Genomic DNA, 22730 nt, shown 5'->3' on the forward strand with positions numbered 1-22730 from the left:
AATAGTCAGAGGGGGAACCAGGTTGGGAAGCTTTCTGGCAATGTCCCTGACCACAGGGAGGCAGCAGACTTCCCTATGGGTAGGGTCAGGCTGACAAATAGGGCCCTCTGTTCCCCTGAGGAGGGAGTCGCCTACAATGATTACCCTTCTACCTTTCTTGGTGGAGGCAGTCTTGAGCTGTGGAGTCGACTTCCTCGCCCTGGACATCCTCCTGGGTAGACCTACTACATCATCCTTACCCACCGGTCTCTCAAGCTCCAGGGCCTCAAACCTATTGTGTAAGGGCACCTGGGAAGGTGGGGCCGGAAGGGGAGGGCATTGCCTGCGATGTTGAGCAGGGACCTGTTTCCATTCCTCCTCAACTCCTAGGTCCCCTCCCTCTGTCTGACAGCAACAGGGCAGGGGGTTCACCCCCATCTGGGGTATCTCACCCCAGTACCTCTCCTTCAGGCTGTGCAGGGAGTTGCTCCACAAGTCTATCTCCTGCAAATATGAAAAAAAAAAAGAAATATCCTCACTATCCCACAAATGTGAAAAAAAATCAGCTCAAATTCTGTGTCTCTTGAAAGGATAAGAATAAAGGAAGGTGATGAAGATGTGTGATTTTTTTTTTTTTTCTTCTGCAGTGCTGAAGATAGGGAAGGAGAAAGAAGGAACACACTTTGAAGTATTTATGCCAGCTGTGGAGAGTAAGGAAAGGGGCTTAAGGAGATCTTCAAAGACAGAAAAACTTGATCATGACATTATTAATTCTGTAAGTCCGAGTTTACCTAAATCTGTAAATAGATTAAAATCTAGTGTTACTCCTTCCCCCCTCATCCCCTGGTAGTACTCTGAGAAAAAAAAAAAAAAAAAAAAAAAAAGATTTTTTTTAAGCTTTCATGATCTTTGTTGGCTTTATACTGGATCTTGTAGGGCTTTATTTGCAGTTATGACAGTTATTTGCATTACCTTTATTCTTCAGTGTTTATTCAGATTTCCTTTTTAATACTCAAGGGTCCTTATAATTTTCATTTTATTCAGTATATCTGTATATAAAAGTTGTTCACCATATCTTGATGAATTCTTGGTGGACACGTGCTTAACATTTTATCTGTTGTATATTGTCAGTTTTTTAACTGAAAGTTTACAAATCCATCCAATCTTTTTCATCCACAAAAGAAATCTACAGCTTCCTGAAACACAAGCTCACTTGCTTTAATACTAAAGTTCTCTTGCTTAAAGTTTTCAAGTAACTATTTTTTTAATGAAACTTTCTTATATAGGTGATTTTTTTTAGCCTGGTACTCAGTCAGTGAAGTTGCAAATATAGGTTGTATTTTTTTTTTAGCCTGGTACTCAGTCAGTGAAGTTGTAAATAAAGGTTGTATGTAAATAAAGTTTGTATGACATACACATGATTAAATAGGGAAGGCACAACTTGGGATGCAAAATTCAGCCTTAATCCTGTGAATTTCCGATGAAAAATAGTTTAATTTAGCAGTTTTAGTATTCCTTTCTGTCTACTCTCATGTGTTGGGGGGGCAGACTGTTGAATAATCCCAGTTGTTCCACTTTACTCTTGCCATAACCTTATTTTTTTATGATTTTTCTCTTCTGAACTCTTCTTAAATTTTCAGCGTTCTCAGTAGTTCTGGAATAAATATTCACCACTGCACTTTGCAGTGCAGGGACATTCTTGTTTAATCTTCTTTTTGTATGTCCTAAAATCTTGTTTTCTTTTTAGTTTGTTACTGCCTTTACTGCCCACGTCTTTATTGAAATATATGTTATTCTCTGATATATTGATACAGATAATATATACGACAGTGTTTATTATTGGTAGTCCTAGGCTCCAGATATATTAAGGATTCTAAACCTGCCAATCTGAGTTAGTTTGCATGTATTAACATTAAAGCCTATGTCAGTATTCATTAGGATAAAATGAGTAAACCTGTAAAGCCCATTTTACAGCTGATTGCTTTCACTTAAAATATTTGGGGCTGTACGTACAAAATTGTAACATTTTGGGAAGTAGTGCTGGGTTCATGTTACCAGCTGGTAGCATAGTTAAATTAAAACCTGTATGACTAGCTTTAAGAAGTCCCTGAATGAATGTTGAAGCTGAAATGCATGCTTTCTTGCCAATATATTTAGCATCCTGTGGTTAGAATTGTTTGTCCTGCTTCATGGAATCTGTCAAAGAAAGGTAGCTAAGAGTTTGAACTGAAACACTGTTTTATGTATGAAGCTGTTTTCTTTTTTGGATATTGTCTCTGCCAATGCAGTGTTCCTTCAACTTACTTTTTGTTCATTCTTACATTCAAAGAGCAAACTTAAATCTATTTAAAGACCTAGTGTTGCAGGAAGAACGGCTGAAAACATGACAGACACTAGTATGGTCAGATCATGTTCTCCCTTTATTACCCGAATAGCCTGACTTTTATAGCAAACTTAACAGGGGCGGATAGTATCTCACACAAGATTATTGGTCAAAAGCACGTAGACAAACAACTGCAAGAAAACAACCCCACCTGCAAGAAAACAACCCCCTTGTGATTAGCAGTCACGTAGATCCCGTCCTTGAAGCCAGCTGCTGGCAACAATATTTTTCTAAATTCCTCAAGTAAACTTTTACCCACATTTATTACAAGACAACATGCAATGATGATTAACATCACAATAAACAGAATCCTTAATCCCTCTTTGATTAATCCCAGTAACCATCTAGGCATTGTTCCAAACAAATCAGTGAGCCATTGATCGAAAGGATTGATATCATATTGAATCTTTCTCGTGCTCTTTCAGGAAAGTAACGGATTTGTGAATTGACTCACTGTGATCAGAAAGGTTCAAACAGCACATTCCCTCAAAGTCCTCACACCCATGCCCTAGGGGCAAAAGCAAGAAGTCAATAGCAGCTTGATCCTGTAAAAGCGCATGTCGCAGACTATTTTGATCTGGTAACATCTCCTCAAGTATCTCTGTCGTGGCATTGGCTTGCTTCTCAGCCCAGCATACCAATTTTTCTACGTTGTTAAGTGCGGCCACAGATGCTACTCCTGGCATGAAAATTGCCAATGCCACTCTAGCCACAGCACCAAGCAATTCAATATTATCATTGCAATATGGTGTGAGCAATGCCCATTTATGTCTGGTGATCTTACACAACTGTGACAAGCTAGGAGCAAATATAGTAAGTTTACCTAAGTAACATGGACCTCTGACAACATTTGCAGCGATACCTTGCCAGGCCCTATCCCCGCAAATCAGAAAAACATCAGGAGGTAAGGCCATAGCTGTACGATTGTTCCAAACGCTATAGTTGTTACCCCTTGTCTTCACGCCAGAAGCCCCTAAACCCTGCCTAGCAGTGTCATTGTAACCACAGGTGTTATGTGTATTTCTGTACCCATAAGGCCCTTTCCAAGTTCCTGTAGCAGGATCTCGGTAATTCACTCTTATTTGTGGTAACACATTTGGTGCTGCTCTATTTATTGTTTGAAAATGAATACTCGCAGGAGGGTCTTCAGACCACTCAAATATAAGTGATTCAAGACAAACAATGCCTTGGACAATCGCTCATCGATGTCCTTGATCTCTTTTAATCTCACTAATTGTTCCTTTAAAACCTGATGTGATTGTTCGACCATCACTTGCCCCATGGGAGAATATGGAACACCTGTGATATGCTTTACTCCCCACATTTTCATAAATTTTCTAACCCTTTTGCTAACACATGCTGGACCATTGTCCATCTTGATCTGCTGTGGCACTCCCATAACGGCAAAACACACCGTCAGATGCCTACACACAAGGTGTGCTTTTTCTCCCCCCTGTGCCGCTGCCCACATGAATCTTGAAAAAGTACCAATTCTCACATGCACATATCTTTTAGTACCAAATTCCGGCACATGCGTTACATCCATTTGCCATACCTCAAGTACCTTAACACCCTGTGGATTAATACCCAAACCTAACCCTGGTCCATGACGACTACAGGAAGGGCACGCACTTACTATTCCTTTCGCCTCTGTCCAAGTAAATCCAAGCATTCTCCAAAGACCCTTTGCATTCTGATGGAACATTTCGTGCGACACTCGCGCATGTGGAAAATCACTCTCAGGCCCCTCTGTGACTATACTCACCAACTTGACTGCTTGTCAATTACCTTCTGCTCACCCAATCGAGAACTGATGGCAACATATATGGATAACACAGTAAGGTGCAGTTCTCCCCTGAATGGCATCTCGCAGCTGCAGAAATAATGACAACAATCTCTCCCTCTTAGTTTGCCGTATCAAGGCATCCTCTATCCATTTTACCACGTTGACAACATACAGAGAGTCTGAGACGAAATTAATCGGCTCATGCATCCAGCATTGACAAGCCCAAACAACTCCAGACAATGCCAATGCTTGTAATGAATCCCCTGTCTCCCCCAGAATTATGTATTTCTCCCAACTTCTGTTCTTGTACCACACACACACACAGCCTTCCTACTTGCTGCACCTGCATCAGTGTATATGGTGCAACCTACCACTGGTCGGGACGAAAGCTGTGGTACTACGTGCCATTCATATGATCTTATAACTTGCCAGAGAGGCCCCTTTGCAGTTCGGGAATGTACCAATACCAGGTAACCTAACATAGCTTCTTGTAGTGGTATGGATTGCTGTAAACACTATTCCAAATGATCCTGAGTCATTGGTAGACTAATATCTCCTGGTTCCTCCCCGCTGATCTCAATACTCCGAGAGCGACCCTCACGTACTAATTGTGATAGCTTCTGCCCGTGTCTGAACACTCGTTTTTGGCTGAATCGGTAGGAAAATCCATTCCAGGACTCGAAAATGCTGCCCTATCATTCCACCCTTGCTATCACCTGTTTCATTTATGCCATTCCTATTCCCAGCACTGTTAATGTTAGTGTCCTCCTGATATCATTTCTGTCTTTGGCGTCCCTTACTCCCCCTTTTCTTTTTGCCACTGACCAATCACCGCAAATGGATGAGACACATGATTGCTTACCAGTAAGAAGAGTGCACCTTCTGCTATACGTCTACAAGCAGCGCCAGCTGCAACCTTAGAAGCTATTTGTGAAAGAGCCTGCCAGTGGTCATTTGTTAGTGTAATCTGCTGCTCTGCACTCCTGCCCCGCAATAAAGGTAGTAATATAGCTAAGTCGTCATTAGTAATACATACAATGTGGCAACCCCACTGAATATTACCCAGGAACATTTGTACATCTGTTAAAGTATGTAACACCATAGTTATATTAACTTTCTGTGGACGAATAGTAGAGTCTGATATTTTCCATCCCAAGTATAGCCATGGCTGTTTCCATTGAACCTTCTCTGGGGCTATCTTCAACCCTTTTGCTTCCAATGCATGCTGATTAAACTTTAAATCTGAATCCTGGAAGCATTCTAGCCTACAAAACCAAATGTTATCCATATAATGGTAAATAATTATGTCACACCACACTGTCCAAATTGGTTCTAATGCCCAGGCCACATATAATTGACATAATGTAGGAGAATTCTTCATCCCCTGCAGAAGCACTAGCCATTCATAGTGCTTTGCCGGGGCTTGTTTGTTAATGGAGGGTACCGTAAAAGCAAATCTCTGGCAGTCCTTTACAGCCTGTGCCACCACATCTGGTTGCCTGGACTGATCAGCTCTCTGTACCCTTTCCAACACGTCCTCTACCGGTGCGGTTCTCGGCAGTGTAACTAAGATGTTTTGAGTTTTTGGGTTTGCATTATCATACGCAAGCATTTTAAACACACTGCTTTTAGACTCCGCTGTTAGATCAGGATGATCAGGAATTGCTGCCCACAGCCGATCGATAAATTTAGCATATGGTTCCCCAGGGGCCTGTTCTACTGATGCGAATGGAGGTGCTTTCTTTCCCCCTGGGAGACTAAGAAGAGCCCTCAGTGCGAGCTGTGCAGCTGTTTGGTGAATAATCGCAGGGATCTGCAGCTGAACCTGGGTATCGAGATAAGGACCCGTCCCCGTTAACATCTCTGCAGTAATCCCATACAGAGGGTCCCTCGGTTGACGCAGTAAACCCGCTTCCCCCTGTGCTAACCGCAACCATTCCCTTTCAAATAATAACAATGGGGGAGGAGTTAACAATAAGCGCGCCAAATTTTGACAGTCAAGTAGACACATTAGTTCTCCCTGGAAATCCATTGAATTTTCTGTCGAGCCACCTGGGATTGTAAACCGTAGTCCATAACCGTTTTTCAAGCTTGTTGTAAAAGCTTGCAGTCATGCAGCTGCCACAACCCAGTGCCTTGCACAGGGTGGATAATAATAGGGCAGGCCAAGGATGTAGCATGCCTATGCCCCTCTATGATGGCATCATGTATGACGTCGGAGCACCTGTCCCTCCTTGGTGCCGACGGTGTTGTAGCAACGGATAATGAGGGAGTCGGCTTTGGTGAGGCAGATGAGAGAGGAGGCTCCTCCGAATCCGTAATTTTTAAGTTCTCCAATTTCACTAGCAGTTCTTGGAACAAGTCCTCCAGTGAAGGTCGATTTTTGCAAGCTGCTGATGCACCTCTCATTGGCGAAGCATCCCGAGTGGATTTATTGCTTCCTGGCAGTGGCATAGATGCTGGCAGCACAGCTTTAGCAAGATTTTCTGGTGTGGGGAGTGTGGAGGGCAACCCCCACTCCCCATCAGCACTCTGCTCCAATAGTGCCTTAGTTATTTCTGCCGCTGATTCCTTTATTGGAGAGATCATACACCTAACCGGGGTGGGTGTAGGAACTGATGAAAAAGATCATGCCAGCTGCGTTCCTGAGGTCTCAGGTTTTGTACTCGGCATTCTGTCAGTCCCAGACGGTACTGACAAAGCTTGCACCGCTGCCATCGCCAGCTGCTGTTCGGTTTTCATACCACGCAGCGCATTAATCACTGTGCGCCACGTCTAACTTACATCTTTATCTAGCTTTCCACTTGAGATGGCTTTATCCCATAAGCGATTTCCTACGTGCTGCCACTCATCTGGGCTAAACATGAGAGGGACTTCCTTCATAAAACCCTCCTTCTGAGCTCAGTGCACCAAGGATTTGATCTTTCTTACATTGCAAGATACACCTGTCTTAGAGAGAATACTAGAGAGAAGCTGGATAGCTGCTTCCTCCTCCATGGTTACGTCAGACGAGCCACAGGGTCGTGATCTATACCACTTTTCTGTGTGCCAACTCACCTCACAGCGGCTCTCGTCTGCCATTTTCAAGGATACTTCCGATCTGCTGTAGCAACTTGGCCCTGGATGTCCCGCATCTCACCACGTCACTATTCCGCGTCTCACCGCGACAGCACTCCGCGTCTCACCACGACACTATTCCACGTCTCACCGTGATACTATTCCGTGTCTCACCATGACACCACTCCGCGTCTCACGGCGACACTACTTTGTATCTGTCCGGGTCTGTGCACCGAGTCTTTCCACATCCCGCGTGTTACCGCGTCTCTGTTCCTAGTCTCTCTGTGTCTTTCTGCATCTCTCCAAGTTCCTCTGTGTCTCGCATCTCTCTGCATCTCTCCACGTCTCAGGTCTCTCAGTTTCTTTCCATGTCTCGCCAGGTCTCAGCCTGTTCGGGCGCCATTTTTTGCAGGAAGAATGGCCGAAAACACGACAGACATTAGTTTGGTTAGATCATGCTCTCCCTTTATTACCCGAATAGCCTTACTTTTATAGCAAACTTAACAGGGGCAGATAGTGTCTCACACAAGATTATCGGTCAAAAGCACTTAGACAAACAACTGCAAGAAAACAACCCCACCTGCAAGAAAACAACCCCCTTGTGATTAGCAGTCATGTAGATCCCGTCCTTGAAGCCAACTGCTGGCAACAATAATTTTTAATTCCTCAGTCAGGTGATGTGGGAACATTGTCATGTGTTAAGGGATTTTTGAAACAGCAAGGAGGCCATGACTTGCTGCAGCTGAGCGAACAAAGCTACCAGGACGACTACGAGAAGTTCCCATGACAATAGTAGCCAATCGCTACCACAGCTGTGCACCAGCAGCAATATTGCATGAACCGACACTCCCTGATTCCCATCCATAAGCTAATTCGTCAACTGGAGAGCCAAGGAGTGATCAGCAAGACTCATTCACCCTTTAATAGTCCCATATGGCCAGTGCAAAAGACTAATGGTGAGTGGAGACTAACAGTGGACTATCGTGACCTGAATGAAGTCAGTGCTGCCATGTTAGACATGATGGAACTCCAATATGAATTGGAATCAAAGGCAGCCATGTGATATGACACAACTGATATTGCTAATGCATTTTTTTCCATCCTTTTGGCAGCAGCATGTAGACCACAGTTTGCTTTCACTTGGAGGGGCATCCAATACATTTGGAATCAACTGTCCCAGGGGTGGAAACACAGCCCTACCATTTGCCACAGACTGATCCAGTCTGCACTGGAACAAGGGAGATCTCCTGAACACCTGCAGTACATTGATGACATCATTGTGTGGGGTGACACAGCAGAGGAAGTTTTTGAGAAAGGGAAGAAAACAGTCCAAATTCTCCTGAAAGCTGTTTTTGCTACAGAACAAAATAAGTTCAGTGGACCTGCACAGGAGATCCAGTTTTAAGGAACACAATGGCAAAATGGATGTCCTCAGATACCCATGGATGTGACCAACCCACTAGCAAAAAGGAAACACAAGCTTTTTTAAGTGTTGTGTTTCTTTTGAGAATGCACATTCCAAATTACAATCTGATTTTAAGCCCACTCTATGAAGTGACCCAGAAGAAGAATGATTTCAAGCAGGGCCCTGAGCAATGACAAATCTTTGAACAATTTAAATGGGAGACAGTTCACGCAGTAGCCCTTGGGCCAGTTTGAGCAAAAAATGTATAAAATGTTCTCTACACTACAGCCAGGAGAATGGCCCTACCTGGAGCCTCTGGCAGAAAGAGCCGGAAAGACTCAAGATCAACACGCTTAGCAAAGGCCACCAGGTTCATCAACACTAGGGGTCTGCTAACCGAGCTGGCCCTGCCCAGTTGAAGCAGTTACATCCTGTAGAAGGGGATAAAGTCCATGTAATGCACGTAAAAATCATGTTGGGGAAGACAGTCTGGGCTATTCCTGTCCTAGGCAAAGGCAAACCCATTCATGGCATTGCTTTTGCTCAAGGACCTGGGTTCCCTTGGTGGGTAATGCAGAAGGATGGGGAAGTTTGATGTGTACCTCAAGGGGATTAAATCTTGGGTGTGAATAGCCTCATGATTTGAATTCTGTAATGTTAATTGCTATATAATTCTTTATGTCATCACTACTATGGTAGCTATATGCCATATTATGCATAGAGCCAGTAAGTCAGCTTCATCAAGGGCCCAACTTAAATGTCTCTATGCTAATGAACATAGCATGGGGAATAAGAGGAGTTAGAGATGTAGGTATGCCTGCAGGGCTATGACCTCATTGGCATCATGGAGACGTGGTGAGATGGCTTCCATGACTGGAGTGTTAGGATGGAAGGATACAGGTTCTTTAGGAAGGACAGGCAGGGGAGGTGAGGAGGGGGATTTGCCCTCTATGTCAGTGAGCAGCTGGAGTGCATTGAGCTCTGCCTGGGGATGAGTGAGAAGCTGACAGAGAGCTTATGGGTCAGGATTACAGGGAGGTCAGGGACAGGGTACATTAGAGTGGGAGTGTACTACAGGCCACCCGACCAGGAAGACTGAAATGATGAGTCCTTCTACAGACAGATAGAAGCAGCCTTATTTTGCAAGCCCTGGTATTCATGGGATACTTCAATCACCCCTATATCTGTAGGAGAGACTGCACAGCAGGGCACTGGCAATCCAGGAGGTTCCTGGAATGCATTACAGAATCACAGAATGGATTGAGTAGAGGGGGAGGATCGCATCCCTTGACCTGCTGGCAACATTCTTCTGAATGCACCCCAGAATACTGCTAGCCTTCTTGGCCACAAGGGCACATTGCTGACTCATGGTTAGCCCGCTGTCCACTAGGACTCCCAGGTCTCTCTTTGCAGAGCTGCTTTCCAGCAGGTCAGCCCCCAGCCTGTACTGGTGCTTGTGGTTATTCCTCCCTAGGTGCAGGACCCTGCACTTACCCTTGTTGAACTTCACGAGGTTTCTCTCGGCCCAACCCTCCAACCTGTTGAGGTACCTCTGAATGTCAGCACAGCCCTCTGGGGTATCAGACACTCCTCCGAGCTTTGTGTTGTCAGCAAACTTGCTGAGGGTGCACTTGGTTCCAGTTCCATCATCCAGGTGGTTGATGAATAAGCTGAACAACACTGGACCCAGTACTGACCCCTGGGGGACACCGCTAGCTACAGGCCTCCAACTAGACTCCATACCACTAAGCATAACCCTCTGAGCTCTGCCATTCAGCCAATTATTAATCCATCTCACCGTCCACTCATCTAGGCCGCAGTTACTGAGCTTGTCTGTGAGGATGTTATGTGAGACAGTGTCAAACGGCTTGCTCAAGTCAAGGTAGACCAGAGCACTGACAACAACTTCCTTCTCCAACTGATATAGAAGCCAATGAGGAGAGGTGCTATGCTATATCTCATTCTCACCAACAAGGAGGAGCTGGTGGGGAATGTGAAACTCAAGGGCAGCCTTAGCTGCAGTGATCATGAAATGGTGTGGTTTTGGAATTAGAGAGTAGTGAGGAGGGAGCAAAGCAAGATCACTACCCTGGACTTTGGGAGAGTAGACTTTGCCCTCTTCAAGGATCTGCTTGGTAGGGTCCTCTGGGAGTGATTAAGTGATTGGAGTTTGTGATTCTAATTGTTTTTCTTAATTATTATTTCTTAATTATTATAGGGGTGTATATATACAGAAACAATGTATTTTAAGTTTATCTTAATAATACCTGTTCTCAAAGGATTAGTGATAGGATGGAGGGAAAAATCGGCATTTCCAATTAATCCAGAACATCTCTTGAGTTCTGTCTCGAAATAATTGTTAGATTTGCACCCAGATGCCTAGAAACACTGAAAAGGCCTTGTCCCTGATTGCTATTTCCAGCAGCAACTGTGTTTGGATTCTCTAGATTTCCAAAAATGATAGATCATACTCAGTCCCAGGAAGGAATAGATTTTAAAGTTGAGCTCCATACACATAATCCTGGCTACAATATAAAGTGCTATCAAAGGTGCCTTTAAACAACATTGATAGAAACTCAGAGGGCAATAGTATTGACCCTGGGTGTGGAAATATTATCCATGAAGTAGGTAATAATCCATACTGTACCGAATAAGGTAGCCACGGGAATGCTAATATACATAATACACACCAGATACAACATGAGAATCCTGTAACCGGATGGCCTATCCTGAATGGAAAGGGGTGGTACTGGCTATGTGACCATAAAGCCCCTAGGATGGAAGGGAGCTTGCACCCTGGGGACAATAATTCCAAATGTAACTATTATTGAAGACCCACAAAGCCAAAGCACCCCTGAGACCACACGCAGAATTAAGTGGACTCCAGATAATCCTCTAGTAAAATCCTCTAGCATTTCACAGTTTTGCAAGGTGTTTTTTACCTCGGTTAGGGGTGAATTAGAAAAAGCTATTGTAAATATCTCAGCTATAATGAAGAAGTAGAAAATAACACTCTGGATGTAAGAAAAAGGAGATAACAAGTTTGCAACAATAGTACTTCAGAATCAAATGGTATTAGATTTAATACTAGCCTCACAAGGAGGAGCGTGCACTGTAATTAATGCTAGTTGCTGTATATATGTAGATCAAATGGGACAAATTTGACTAATCTCAAAACTATTTGGGAAAAAAAAACACAACCAAACCAAACCAAAACAAAAAAACAAGATCCTACATAAAGTGGCTCAAGATGACACTTCCTTGGGATTTAGAAACATTTGGGAAACTAACTTCATGGTTACCTGAATGGAATTGGCTCAAACAACTATTTCTTGATAACATAATAATGGCATTGTATATCTGTGTGGTGGTTTTACCGTGCTGGGCAGCTAAACCCCACAACCGCTCTCTCACTCCCCCTCCTTTAGATGAGGAGGGGGAGAAGTAAAGCAAAGAACAACTCACGGGTTGAGATAAGGATAATTTAATTAAAGGGAAATAATTATAATAATTAAATAAAGACTACCATGAACTAAACAATTTAACTAAGGGGAAATAAAAGGGAAAGGGGAAAAAGGGAGGAAAACAAACAAACAAAATAAATGAAAGCTATATGGAAGTGCAGAGGAAAGAAATTACTCTCTACTTCCCACAAATGAGCGATGATTGACCACGTCCTTGAAGCAAGGCCTCAACGCACGCAGCCGGTGTTCGAGAGGAGGACCGACGTCTTCTCAACGAGAGCCCACCCCTCCCCTCTTCTTCCTGTTTCCACCTTTTATTGCTGAGTGTGACACCACATGGTATGGAATATCCCTTTGATTGGTTTAGGTCAGCTGCCCTAGTGATGTTTCTCTCCTCACTTTTTTGCCCACCCCCTAGGAGGGTTAGAGAAAGGCCCAATGCTGTGCCACTGCTGCTCAGCAGTAGACACAACACTGGTGTGATAACACTGCTGTTCCAGCTACAAGTACAGAGTACGGCACTGTATGGGCTGCTGCCGAGAAAGTTAACATTCCAGCCAGACCCAGTACAACCTGTCATCCCCTGTGACATCCGAAGAAGAATATTGTGCCTTAATGTTGGAAAAACTCAAGAGTGGGGTACGTGAAGAAGTACAAAAACAACAATAGCAGTAAGAAAAGAAGAGGGGGGAATTGTGAGAAACTAAGTTGTGTTTTTGCAGTAGAACATGTTTTCGAAGTAGAGTGTGTTTTTGCAGTAGAAAACTAACATTCTGTGTTCAAAGGTAGTTGTGTAGTCATAACAAAGAGAAATGCTAAGTAGATAAGTGGACAGTAGAAGGCCTCACTGTTCCAAAATAAGGTAGAAGCTTGAGAAAAACAGGATGAGCAGTGTGAGAACAGTAAAAAAACAAAGATCACAAGTTCCCTAAACATAAGAAAAGAGGAAAAAAAAGGAAAAAAGAGAAATTACAGGGTTGATCAAAAAAAATTTGTACATATATGGTATAAAGAAGCATCGAGCAGCTTGTGAACCTGTAGTACTCAGCCAATGAGGAAACAGGGGAGGTGATCGGGTGTCGGGTAATAGGGAATAAAAGGTTATGATATGTTTACTAAAATGCGCTCCTAATTGGCAGGACGCCCACCATTGCAATCGCGAATAAAATAGCTTCACAGAAGATCCTGTCTGAAGAAAATTATTGAGATTTTTATCACAGATTATACTTCTTTTAGGAAAGTTTGTTAAATGTCTTTCCACAATGTGTAGATGTGATAGAAAAAGAAGCTTATTAGACACAGTGTATGCAACGGACAGAGAAATTGGCTACCACCAGTGACATATTTTGTTGTAAATTTTCCAAAGAACAATTAACTATACAATAAAATATGGGACCAGCGCTGTTTAACATCTTGGTTGTTGACATGGACAGTAAAAAGGAGCACACCCTCAGCAAGTTTGCCGATGACACCAAACTTTGTGGTGCAGTCAACATGCCGGAGGGAAGGGATGCCATCCACATGGACCTTGACAGGCTTGAGAGGTAGGCCTGTGCAAACCTCATAAATTTCAACAAGGCCAAGTGCAAGGTCATGAACCTGTGTTAGGGTAATCCCAAACACAAATACAGGCTTTGTGGAAAATGGATTTAAAGTAGCCCTGAGGAGAAGAACATGTGGGTGTTGGTTGATGAGAGACTTAACACGAGCCAGCAATATGTGCTTGCAGCCCAGAAAGCCAACTGTATCCTGGGCTGCATCAAGTGTGGCCAGCAGGTTGAGGGAGGTTGATTCTCCCCCTCTACTCTGCTCTTGTGAGGCCCCACCTGGAGTATTGTGTTTAGCTCTGGAGCTCCCAACACAAGAAGGACATGGATGTGGTAGAACGAGTCCAGAGGAGGGCCACAAAGATGATCAAAGGGCTGGAGCACCTCTCTTTTGAAGACAGGCTGAGGGAGTTGAGGTTGTTCAGCCTGGAGAAGAGAAGGCTCTGGGGAGACCTTATGGCAACTTTCCAATACATAAGAGGGCCTACAAGAAAGCTGGGGAAGGACTCTTTATCAGGGATCATAGTAGTAGGACAAAGAATAATGGCCTTAAACTAAAAGAGGATAGATTTAGATTAGATATTCTGAAGAAATTCTTTACTGTGAGGGTGGTGAGGCACTGGAACAGGTTGCCCAGAGAAGTTGTGGATGCCCCACCCCTGGCAGTGTTTAAGGCCAGGTTGGATGGGGCTTTGAGCAACCTGGTCTAGTTGAAGGTGTCCCTGCCCATGGCAGGGTGGTTGGACTAGATGATCTTTAAGGTCCCTTCCAACCCAAACCATTCTATGATTCTGTGATATTAATGGTATTACAGTAATGGCCACGCAGATAATGATGAATGAATTTTGATAGAATAGGATAAGTACAGCAGGGATGGAATCAGAACTGGCTTCAGAATGCAACAATCCAACACCACAAACCATCTCTTCCTCCCTGAAACATTGTTGTGACAGATGGAGTCTGAAGTCAGTCACAGACTAAACAAACTCAGTGGACATTTTATATACATATATGAAAAGTGGTGATTAATTGGAATGTATTGGAAAGTGTGGGACCTGAGCATGACATAAATGGTATGGAATAAGGGTTGGATATTATCCTGGTGTTGTCTAGGATAGAGTTAATTTTCCCCCTTAGTATCTGGTAGGGTGCTATGTTTTCGATTTAGGATGAGAATAATGCTGATAACACACTGATGTTTTAGTTGCTGCAGAGCAGTGCTTATACTAAGCCAAGGACTTTTCAGCTTCTCATGCTGTCCTGCCAGTGAGGAGGCTGGGGGTGCACAAGTTGCTGTGAGGGGACAGAACCAGGATAGCTGACCCAAACTGGCCAAAGGGATACTCTATACCTTATGATGTCATGCTGAACAATTAATACGGGGTGTCTGGCCAGGGTGGAGGTGGACCGCTGCTTGGGGATGGGATGGGCATCAGTCAGTGGGTGGTGAGCAATTGCAGTGTGCATCACTTGCTTTTTACATATTACTATTATTACTATCATCATTATTATTATTACTCTTTCTTTTCTGTCCTATTAAACTGTCATTTATCTCAACCCATAAGTTCTTACTTTTTTCCCCCACACCAATTCTCTCCCCTGTCCCACTGTGTGTGTGTCCTGGTTTCAGTTAGCACAGAATTAATTTCCTTCCTAGTAGCTGGTGGAATGCTGTGTTTTGGCTTAGAATGAGAAGAGTGCTGATAACACCCCGATGCTTTAATTGTTGCAGAGCAGTGCTTATACTAAGCCAAGGACATCTCAGCCTTTGCTCTGTCCTGCCAACGGGCAGGCTGGGGGGTGCAGTAAGAGCTGGGAGGGGACAGACCCAGGACAGGTGACCCAAACTAGCCAAAGGGGTATTCCATACCATCTGACGTCATGCTAAACAATATATAGGGGTGGCTAGCCGGGGGGAGGGGGCCGGACTGCTCGGGGTTAGGCTGGGCATCGGTCAGCGGGTGGTGAGCAATTGCATTGTGCATCACTTGTTTGTACATACTATTATTACTTTCGTATTATCACCATTGTATCATCATTATTATTATTGTTATTATTATTTTTGTTATTTTTTTTTCCTGCCTTATTAAACTGTCTTTATCTCAACTCACGGGCTTCACTTTCCATTTCTCTCCCCCGTCCCAGAGAGGGAGGGGGGAGGGTGAGCGAACGGCTGCGTGGTGTTTAGCTGCCGGTCGGGTTAAACCACGACAGTCTTTTTGGCGCCCAACGTGGGGCCCGAAAGGTTGAGATAACGGCAGATCTGATCAGAGTGTGTTAAACTAAAATTGGTGTAAGGATTAGACCTGCTTAATAGTCACTTGTCATGATGCTGATTGCTTTAATCACAACTCTGCTGCGCCTGTTTTCCAAATTGAGTATTATAGTACATTATTTTCCGTATTTGCTCTCTGTAGTGTTGTTTCTCCTCTCCGGGCCCTGGTTTCAGACCATTATGGTACTAAGTGTTATAGCAATGGCTTATGAGACGATAAGATATCTGGTCATGACTCTAACTTGGTATTTATACTCAGTAACATCGTGGACTCTGTACTTTGGAAACAGCATCTTGGGAACTATTAGCAATTATACCTATTGTTTTTCTCCATTAGAGAGTCAATCTGTGGAGGGGAAAGGGGAGGATATTTTTCCTTACTTGCTTACTCTCCCTTTCTCCTTCACCACCCCTGTATCCTCCTGGGTCACTCTGCCTTCCTCCTTCACCACCCTCTTATCCCCTGAGCTTGTCACAATAGCTCTCCAAGATATTGAATATTTCTGGAATACTCAGAATACCATAGTCTTGTTGTTCTGCCTCATGAATGCACTTCAGATTTTGCTTAAAGTTAAACAACTACTTATGAAGCTCATCCGGAGATCTGCCCGGAGGCAGTATAGTTGTGGGTGGCAGGGAGTATGGGTGGATATGGGCAGGCATCTAGAGCAGTTGGCACCCCCAGTGTGTTGGAAATTCACCCCTGAACAATGGCAAAATCCTCAAAAACTGGCAGAATGCTTGAAAAAAAGGTGTAATGATTCTGGCAGTTCCAAAGTAACACAAATCATTGTAACGTGCTGGGGCCTGGCTCATGCCTATCGAGCTGCCATTGATACTGCTGTCAACTTAGTGACAGACCCTGCGGCCACTCCAAACCCTGTGACAGATCCAACGGCCACTGTGACCCCTACGGTGGATTCTGCAGCCGCTCCAGTCCCAGCTCCTGCAGCCGCTCCAGTCCCAGCTCCTGCAGCCGCTCCAGCTCCAGCTCCTGCAGCCGCTCCAGCTCCAGCTCCTGCAGCCGCTCCAGTCCCAGCTCCTGCAGCCGCTCCAGTTCCAGCTCCTGCAGCTGCTCCAGTCCCAGTTCCTGCAGTCGCTCCAGTTCCAGCTCCGGCCGCTACTCCAGTCCCAGTTCCTGCAACTGCTCCAGTCCCAGCTCCTGAAGCCGCTCCAGCTCCAGCTCCTGAAGCCGCTCCAGCTCCAGCTCCTACTGCTGCTCCAGTCCCAGCTCCTGCAACTGCTCCAGCTCCAACTCCAGCTCCTGTAGCCGCTACAGCTCCGGTTCCTGCAACTGCTCCAGCTCCTGTAGCCGCTCCAGCTCCTGTGGCCGTGTCAGAGAAACGAGCTGTAGCAGTGCAAGTTGACCCTGCAGAGGGCATTCCAACCCCTGTGGCAGACCCTGTAACAAAGTCAGAGAAACGAGCAGTAGCAGTGCAAGCTGCCCCTGTAGAGAAGGTGAAAATATGGTATAGAAATTCAAGTCGTTTAGAACGCAGAGAGTCTTCTGCCAATCCAGGTAAGGCTTCTGCCAAAACTAAGTATAGAGATGACGAAGATGATGACGACGCTGGGCCGTCAAGGATTCAGGAGGAGGAAGATGAGGATGCCGAAAGAGCAACAGTAACTACCCGAAGCCTAAACGAGCGCGAGCTACGAGATGTGCGAAAAGATTTTGGTCGCTGTATAGGTGAGCAGCTTGTCACCTGGCTGCTCCGGTGCTGGGACTCTGGAGCCAATTGTGTGGGGTGACACAGCAGAGGAAGTTTTCGAGAAAGGGAAGAAAATAGTCCAAATCCTTCTGAAAGCCGGTTTTGCCATAAAACAAAATAAAGTCAAAGGACCTGCACGGGAGATCCAGTTTTTAGGAATAAAATGGCAAGATGGACGTCGTCAAATCCCAATGGATGTGATCAACAAAATAACAGCTATGTCTCCACCAACTAACAAAAAGAAACACAGACTTTCCTAGGTGTTGTGGGGTTTTGGAGAATGCACATCCCAAATTACAGTCTGATTGTAAACCCACTCTACCAAGTAACTCGTAAGAAGAATGAGTTTGAATGGGGCCCTGAACAACGACAAGCCTTTGAACAAATCAAGCAGGAAATAGTCCATGCAGTAGCCCTTGGGCCAGTTCGAACAGGACCAGATGTAAAGAATGTGCTCTACACTGCAGCCGGGGAGAACGGCCCCACCTGGAGCCTCTGGCAGAAAGAACCTGGGGAAACTCGAGGTCGGCCTCTGGGGTTTTGGAGTCGGGGATACAGAGGATCTGAGGCCCGCTATACTCCAACTGAAAAGGAGATATTGGCAGCATATGAAGGAGTTCGATCTGCTTCGGAGGTGGTCGGTACTGAAGCGCAGCTCCTCCTAGCACCCCGATTACCGGTACTAGGCTGGATGTTCAAGGGAAGGGTCCCCTCTACGCATCATGCAACTGATGCTACATGGAGCAAGTGGGTTGCACTGATTACTCAGCGGGCTCGAATAGGAAACCCCAGTCGCCCAGGAATATTGGAAGTGATCATGGACTGGCCAGAAGGCAAATACTTTGGGATATCATCAGAGGAGGAGGTGGGTCGTGCTGAAGAAGCCCCACTGTACAACCAGTTGCCAGAGAATGAAAAGAAATATGCCCTGTTCACTGATGGGTCCTGTCGTATTGTGGGGAAGCATCGGAGATGGAAGGCTGCTGTATGGAGTCCTACGCGACGAGTTGCAGAAGCTGCTGAGGGAGAAGGTGAATCGAGTCAGTTTGCAGAAGTGAAAGCCATTCAGCTGGCTTTAGACATTGCTGAACGAGAAAAATGGCCAGTTCTCTATCTCTACACCGATTCATGGATGGTAGCAAATGCCCTGTGGGGATGGTTACAGCAATGGAAGCAAAACAACTGGCAGCGTAGGGGCAAACCTATCTGGGCTGCTGCATTGTGGCAAGATATTGCTGCTCGGGTAGAGAACCTGGCTGTGAAAGTATGCCACGTAGATGCTCATGTGCCCAAGAATCGGGCTACTGAAGAACATCAAAACAACCAGCAGGTGGATCAGGCTGCTAAGATTGAAGTAGCTCAGGTGGACCTGGATTGGCAGCATAAAGGTGAATTATTTATAGCCCGATGGGCCCATGACACCTCAGGCCATCAAGGTAGAGATGCAACATACAGATGGGCTCGTGATCGAGGGGTGGACTTGACCATGGACGCTATAGCACAGGTTATTCATGACTGTGAAACATGTGCTGCAATCAAGCAAGCCAAACGGTCAAAGCCTCTTTGGTATGGAGGACGATGGCTGAAATATAAATATGGAGAGGCCTGGCAGATTGATTACATCACACTCCCTCAAACTCGCAATGGCAAGCGCCACGTACTTACAATGGTGGAAGCAACCACCGGATGGCTGGAAACATATCCTGTGCCTCATGCTACCGCCCGGAACACCATCCTGGGCCTTGAAAAGCAAGTCCTATGGCGACATGGCACCCCAGAAAGAATAGAATCAGACAATGGGACTCACTTCCGAAACAACCTTATAGACACTTGGGCCAAAGAACATGGTATTGAATGGGTGTATCACATCCCCTATCATGCACCAGCCTCCGGGAAAGTTGAACGATACAATGGCCTGTTAAAGACTACCTTGAAAGCAATGGGCGCTGGGACGTTCAAAAACTGGGATACGCATTTGGCAAAGGCCACCTGGTTAGTCAATACTAGGGGATCTACCAACCGAGCTGGACCTGCCCAATCAAACCTGTTACGTACTGTAGATGGGGATAAAGTTCCTGTAGTGCATGTAAAAAATATGCTGGGTAAAACAGTCTGGGCTACTCCTGCCTCAGGAAAAGGCAAACCTATTCGTGGAATTGTTTTCGCTCAGGGACCTGGATATACTTGGTGGGTGATGCAAAAGAACGGAGAGGTCCGGTGTGTACCTCAAGGAGATTTAATACTGGGTGAGAATAGCCCATGAACTGAATTGCACCATGTTAAATAGTATATTATACTGTATGTTATCACTACCATGATTACTATAGGTGACTAATTAGAATGTATGGAAAAGAGTGTAACCTGAGCATGACATAAATGGTATGGAATAAGGGGTGGATAGATGTCCTGGTTTCAGTTAGCACAGAATTAATTTCCTTCCTAGTAGCTGGTGGAATGCTGTGTTTTGGCTTAGAATGAGAAGAGTGCTGATAACACCCCGATGCTTTAATTGTTGCAGAGCAGTGCTTATACTAAGCCAAGGACATCTCAGCCTTTGCTCTGTCCTGCCAACGGGCAGGCTGGGGGGTGCAGTAAGAGCTGGGAGGGGACAGACCCAGGACAGGTGACCCAAACTAGCCAAAGGGGTATTCCATACCATCTGACGTCATGCTAAACAATATATAGGGGTGGCTAGCCGGGGGGAGGGGGCCGGACTGCTCGGGGTTAGGCTGGGCATCGGTCAGCGGGTGGTGAGCAATTGCATTGTGCATCACTTGTTTGTACATACTATTATTACTTTCGTATTATCACCATTGTATCATCATTATTATTATTGTTATTATTATTTTTGTTATTTTTTTTTCCTGCCTTATTAAACTGTCTTTATCTCAACTCACGGGCTTCACTTTCCATTTCTCTCCCCCGTCCCAGAGAGGGAGGGGGGAGGGTGAGCGAACGGCTGCGTGGTGTTTAGCTGCCGGTCGGGTTAAACCACGACAGTGTGTGTGAGCAAACAGATGTGTGGTGCTTAGCTGCCTTCCAGGGTAAACCACAACACCATGATTTGTTCTTTGCTTAGCACCATTCAGAGGCAGTGAACACATGCAGCATTATTAAGAAATTATTAAGACAATTTAAAAATTCCTTTGCACAATCCAGTACATTTCCTCCCCCAAATCAGCGTATAACTGTGCACTTAAATGGCATGTTCAGTTACTTAGACTACACACATTTGGCCAGAGTTTCTTTTTTTTTTTTTTTTTTTAATTTTCTTTGGACATCCACACCTAATCTCTAATCTGACTGATATTTGGCCTTAAGATCCAAGATCTAAACAACCAAATTAAGTGTTTTTATTGACAGCCACAGTACTGCTGAATTAAGGTCTGCAACCTTTTTCCATTCCTCTTTCCATGCGATATTTCAGAAAAATACTTTGATTTTTGCCTTTGAAACAAACGTCCTAATTAATGCAGTGTTCATATAGTGCTGTTTTAGTAGTTACTTGAACAGAGAATAAAAAAGATGATAAAATGAGGTAAGGTTTAGCCCTTTATTGAAGATAAATCTGGAGTTAGAGCCTAACTAGTAGAAAAATGAACAGAAATAAGAAATCTTCCACAAACGACAACTGAAAAGACACATCCTAAAATATCCATCTATAATTGAGGAGTTATTTGTTCTTGCAGGGTTTTCTTTAAAGAAGTTATCTTGGGAATTCCACTTATAGTATTAAATGATACTTATTTGTGTTACATCTGTTTTAGCCCTTTATTTATTTTACTTGAAAATGTATTTTCAAAGAGACCTTATAACAGTATTTCTGCATTATCAGTTCATTTTGTTCTCTTTTTTCTTGGATATATTAGCCAGGAAAAGAATTTCCCAGTCTGTAACAGACATTAATTCACACGTTTTAGTTTGTTCACATGGAAAGATACAATTTCTAGATCATTGAGGCATATGGACTATGAACAAGACAATTCGAAAACGAACTATCTAGACGGGAATATACTTACAAAAATCTTTAATGTCAAAGTCAGAATTTCACAAAATAACATGCTAAAAATAAAATCCAGTAGCACCTGAGAGATTAAGGTAGCAGCTGCTATCACTTGCACATACTTGAAAAAGATTTAAGAAAAAAAAAAAAAGTAAAAAGTACATTCTCCAGAGATCAGCAAGTGTGTTTCAAAATAAAAGCCCTATTTTTTATTTTTCTTCTGGTTTTGTTAGGTATTTCTGTTATTTTTTTTTTTTTGTAATCATTTTTTTATTTATTTTTATTTTTTTAGACAGGACTGTTGTTTCCATATAACAAGCTATATGCAATGCGACTGCTTACCTCTCTCCAGTGTAAGTTCATGTTCATGTTTTCAGGTTATAGCACTCAACAGCATTTTATGGTATACATAAAATAGTTTCTCATAATTTCATCAAAGATAGATACAATGCATAATACCTGTCTCTGGGAAAAGTGTGTTTCAAACAGGCAAACCATCACCTTAAAACAGAAGTGGAGAGGCTACAGTAGGTATAACCACCCAAGTATGAACTTTAGGTTGTAGTTTTTAAACACACATTTACTGCAAATAAGCATTAAAAATATTCTTAGCAATAGGATTTTATTTATATGTGTATGTATGTCCCCCTTATTCCATATTTATGTTAGGCAACTGTATGGGAGTTCAAAGGTGCAGCCCTCAGTAATTGTATTATTAAAAAAAAAAAAAAAGCAATGAAGCATATCTACTGCATGAGAAAAGAAATTCTCAAATATCAATTTCCAGTTTAAAATTTAATTTCAATAGGAAAATATTAAAATTGTGCACATCTAATTATTCTGTATATATGTGTGTACACGTATACATAGAAATACTCATGTACCACACATTCACAAAATTTAAGTGGAAATATTTCTGTCCACTATTTTCCCACATGTGAATGACATAATATCTTTTAAAATGTCAATAATAATATCATTAAAAATAATATTACATTTATTCCATTATCAACTTTCTATTGTTTGTATTCTTTCTTCATCCTTATTCTGTCCATTGAGCATAATGGGCCAGATTCTCCCCGTACTTCCACAAATGAATGTTGCTGATCCCATCAGGGA

The sequence above is a fragment of the Aythya fuligula genome, chromosome W, assembly GCF_009819795.1.
Source record: "Aythya fuligula isolate bAytFul2 chromosome W, bAytFul2.pri, whole genome shotgun sequence".
Taxonomy (NCBI): domain Eukaryota; kingdom Metazoa; phylum Chordata; class Aves; order Anseriformes; family Anatidae; genus Aythya; species Aythya fuligula.